At 35.2% G+C, this 5,000-nt stretch overlaps 1 protein-coding gene across 5 annotated transcripts in view; it reads right to left on the reverse strand.

Annotated features, from left to right (window-relative positions):
- Positions 1 to 1,728, reverse strand: part of LOC130807905 (short-chain dehydrogenase TIC 32, chloroplastic-like) — a 19,900-nt gene extending 18,172 nt beyond the window's left edge. For 3 of the 5 annotated variants that reach the window (XM_057673301.1, XM_057673303.1, XM_057673299.1), the window contains exon 1: positions 1,346 to 1,728. The gene's annotated coding sequence lies outside the window, so the exon portion shown is untranslated. Of the gene's footprint in view, positions 1 to 192; positions 271 to 1,345 lie in introns of all 5 variants that reach the window. The other 2 variants (XM_057673302.1, XM_057673300.1) reach the window with 1 other exon arrangement.
- Between the last annotated feature and the right edge of the window lie 3,272 nt (positions 1,729 to 5,000).

Genomic DNA, 5,000 nt, shown 5'->3' on the forward strand with positions numbered 1-5,000 from the left:
AAATCATTATCAGCATTTGGGATACTAGTACCATTCTCTATCAGTAAACTTGAAAATCATATAATCAATAACTTAGATATTTCATTCGACGATAATTCATAAATAGTGTACAACATATGTTTTAAAACAATTCAATACTGATAAATATACAATGCAAGATGCATGTAAGGATTAATTACTACGTGTACGAACCTGTAAGCGTCACTGCACGACCAAAAGTTACAAAAATAACCCAACTAAAGTCTTACTTTCCTCTTATGAACTGGAAACCTATACAAGTTAGGAATAGAACTAATAAGTTCCCTTAACTACTTTGTCATACCAACTAAATGCCCAAGTAACCACTATCACCCATTCAACATGAGTTTTCGATTACTTTAGCACGCACACAACTCATTCAATACAAGTCAAAATCATTAACTGAACACAACATGAGTCTTTTCACCAGTTTAAAAGTAAAAACATGTATGAATCGTTCCTTTTCATCAACTAATTTTGAGTATATCGGTTCGCATTACCCAAAAATAACTAATCACAACTAAGCCTTACAATTTTAATATAACACTTATTCAAAGATAAGGCAAATCTTAGAGTTATCGAATCGCGATATCATTTGTTACCTTCTCCAAAGCTAGAAAGAACTATAATCAAAACAACACGAAAAGTAACTTTAGCAACCATCGACGATAAGTTGACATTGTACTCTTGGCTTACTAAATTATGCATTAAGACTTCAATAACAACCTAATCAGAGTACTTGTAATTCGCAACAATCAAACCACACAATTAGCAACTATTATTCCCAATTTAACAACCACACCACTCCTATATTCAACTCTAATCATAACCATTACCAACTAAATCTATCACAACAATATTTAACCAAACTAAGTTTTAAAACAACTTGTAAGGTTATCCAATCAATCGTCACACCACCAAAATATAGCATAGAACACACATCATTTAATTTCATCTCTAACTCCAAACCCTAATCATTTCATGTTCAAAGATAACACTTTTAACCATTATCCATATCAAAAATCAATAAAACGAATACACCACCAAAATGTGACATGAAAGCCCACACCATTACTAATTTCAAAGATAACACCTTTAATTATTACTCATAGTAAGATTAAAAGAAACTATCACACAATCAACACACAACCCATAATTTCTAATCACACTTCAAACCCTAAATCATATGTTCAATTCATCAATCAAACTCTTACCACAAAAAGATTCAATGAATTTAACACAAAACCAACATCAAACTCAATACACTTAATAAAGCTCCAAATAAAAACAAGAAAATTAATTAGAGAAAAGAGAAGAGATGGCTTACAATGGGGGAATTAGTAAAGGGGTGGAAGACATGTAAATGATGTGGTGGTGGTGCGTGAGCGTGGCGGTGAAGGCTGCACAACCAGCCGTGCCAGCCGCTGCTGCTGGTAGCTGTTTGAGTGCAGCTTAGTTGTTGCTAAGTGGGAGAAGGGAGACACAGCCTACTGCTAGTGTCTGGGCTGCTGCTTGCTGCTCGTGGGAGGAGGGAGACACGGCCTGGTGGTGCTCGTGGGAGGAGGGAGACACGGCCTGGTGGTGCTCGTGGTGCTCGTGGGCGGCTGATTGGGGCCAGCTGCTGGCGACACAACAAGGGGAAAGGGAGAAGAGAGAGAGAGAGGGAAGGAGGGAGATGGTGAGGCGTGTGCTGTTGAGGGCATGGGTATCTCACTAACACCCTAATCCTTTTTTTTTATTTACTTATTTATTCATTCACTTTCTTACATTCGTCCATTTTCGTGTGCTCCCACATTTTAATAAAATAATAATTTGATTCGAACCTCTTTATTTAAAAATTGTAATTGTATTTTTAATATAAATATATAATTCATATATGAAAGGATTTATTAAAATTACTTCTAAATTAATTTAATATAATTATAAAATCCCCAAAAGTTATTAAAATACTAATTAATCACGTCAGAAAATCTTGGGTTGTTACAAAATACCTTAAAGCATTAAATACTGATATCAAAGGACAGCCGGACAGAGTGGCAGGCGGCAAAAGGGGTTGGCGGCAGGTGGCAACGGTGGCTGGGATAGGGGTGGCGGCGACAGCTGGTTGGGTAAGTTGTAGGTTTTAGGGTTTTATTTTTAGGAGAGAGGAGAGATAATGGGTAAGAATTATAAAATTTGATTTCTAAATTTGAACTTTACATGCAGATTTCGCCATTTTTTCTCAGCCAGTTTTAGATTTTTTTAAAAAAATAATAATAATAATTTTCCCGGGGCACGTGCCAGAGTGCCCCAACATAGGTCCGCCAGGGGCACGGCCAGAGACGACTGGATCAGCCGAGCAGGCAACTGGAGCAGGCAGCTGCAGGAAGAACTATTAAACCCCAAAGAAGTACTCCCTGTCTCCCTTCGTTGCTAAATGTGTTCATGGCGGTTTAAAAGGATTGAATTCATCCAATCAAGTAACTAGTGGAAATATGTATTTAATTGTAAGTTAATTATAGGAGAACCATAAAAATAAAATTTAAAAAAATAAAGAAAGACGACTTTTTATAGGTTAAATAAATCTTTTACATTGGTTTTAATTATGTTGAAATACACAAAGATGGTCGAATGCAACAAGCGGGGGGGTGAATTGTTGTGTATCTAGCTTTCATCCGTTTTTCTTCTAATTTGCGGAATTTTAACAAACAAAATAAAACTTAAACTTAAAAAGCAAAAGATAAAAAGGAGATAAAGATTTTACGTGGAAACCTTCTTGGCCTAATAAGAAGGAAAACCACGACTCCCCGGATTTCAAAATTCTCACTATGTTTTAGGCAATCAAATACAATTACATAAAACAGTTTGCTTCACTTGAAGCTTCTCTACTCTAGGCCTAATTCTCTTTCTCTACTTTCTCCTTCTCTTTCTCTTCTCACGTTTCACTTCTCTATTCTCTTAGACTTCTCATAAGTCTAATTACAACAAAACACTCAATAACCCTTACAAGGCCAATTCTCAAGAGATTAAAAATTAAGATAATTACTTAAGAAAAATATAATAAATTAATTGGCATTTAAAAACAGAAAATATTTTTCTTAAATGATCTCCCTTTAATGGACACTCTTGGATCGCCATCGGTTTGAGCAAAGTTCCTTCTATTTATAGTGGGAACAGACAGCAGTTACCTTAGACACACCTCCCACTATCATCCACGTTCTCAAAACAAAAGGATAGTGGAATTGCCAAAAAATAAATGACCGGCTGTCATTTGCTCAGAGAGAAAATCAGTTTCCTTAAGCTAAAAATAGCATAGGAGTTAAAAACATAAGATCCTAAAAAATAGGAGATCTTAATCTTAAAAGAAAAAGTCTTAGGCTATTTTTAGATAACCTAAAAATAGTTTTGCCAACCAATTTATTAATTAATTAAGCAATTAAATTAATTCTTAACCGTTACATCAACTTAAAAAACAGAAAATAATTAATTCGCAATTTTTCAGCCGATGTTTTTCTCCAGACCTGCTACGTACGAACAGCGTACTGTCTCCAGCTTCAACTTCTGTTAGTCTGTTCATTTTAGGAACAGTAGACCGTCTGTCTACCTTTAACTTCCTAAGCACTTATCTAACTTCTTGAATATTTTAAGACACGTACAACTTCCACGAACCAAGTCATACCTTAAGAGCCAACAAATTCCCCCTTTTTGATGATGACAAACTTTATAAACAAACTTAAGTATACTAGAGTAAAACAAATGTTGAAGAGCATGTTAGAGATTAAAACAACTCTTCTTAACTTAGTAAATATAATTTACCTAGCATATCATGAACCAACTTACTCTATAAAAACATAATATCAAATATGTTTTAAAAATTTCAAAAATAATTAAACTAAAACCAAAATTGACTAAAACACAAATTATTAAGTATTTTCAAAAGAAACAAAGAAACAACCAAAGAAACAACTTTAAAACAATTAATCAAAACAATTAATCAAAATATCCATAAGAACTTAATATCAATACAGATGATCAAATTTTAAGCTAACATAAACACAGCACACACAGCACATTAACTTCCATAAAAAACAATATAAATCAATCAAGATATGTACTGTGTATTCACAGCTCTCCTTAAGTTTATGCATAATCTTCCCCCTTTTGGCATCAATCAAAAAGAATATGGGGTTATCAAACCTCAGCACAAACCATATAGATTTGTCAGTGATGAAAGCAAGAAACAATAATAAAAGTAAGCACCATAAAAAGCAATCAAATCTGCATAGTGTTAGTCATCACAGACCAGAAATAAAAACAAAAGAAAGAAATGTAGCAGTTGTTCAAATACAAACTTGTACCCCAGATGGTACAAAGAAAAGTGAAATTGTTTGATTAGTGTTACAGCCAACAAATCATTAAAAAAACATGGGAAGAGGATTCAGGGAGTAGTCTCTTCTTCATCGATGAACTCAGTCTGTACTTCCACTATGTCAAGCTTAGCACCAAGACGGCTCTCCATCTGGTTAAGCTGATCAACAATTGAAGCAAGTGAGACTCGAACTTCGTCTTGAAAAGCAGTGAATTGAGACTGTAGGTCAAGGAGCTTGGAGAGAATGAGGTTTTAAGAAGCTGCAGGAACAGAATCAGGGTTAGCACAACCATTACCTGGTGAAGACTGAGATGGTAGTGGTGTAAAGTGAAAGGTGATTGAGGTGGTGATAGATTGTGATGTGGTGGTGAAGGAGTGTGATGTGGTGATGATGTGGTTGGCTTGGGAGAGGGAGGTTTATTCGATGTAGACTCAGGCATGGTCTCAAATGTGGTATCATCAACCATTGTAGCCTTACGTAAAGTGGTTTAGGGTTTAGGGTTTTAGGGTTTAGGGTTTAGGGTTTTGGGTTTAGGGTTTAGGGTTTAGGGTTTAGGGTTTAGGGTTTAGGGTTTAGGGTTTAGGGTTTAGGGTTTAGGGTTTTAGGGTTTAGGGTTTAGGGTTTAGGGTTTAG

This window comes from Amaranthus tricolor, chromosome 3 (genome assembly GCF_026212465.1).
Source record: "Amaranthus tricolor cultivar Red isolate AtriRed21 chromosome 3, ASM2621246v1, whole genome shotgun sequence".
NCBI lineage: Eukaryota > Viridiplantae > Streptophyta > Magnoliopsida > Caryophyllales > Amaranthaceae > Amaranthus > Amaranthus tricolor.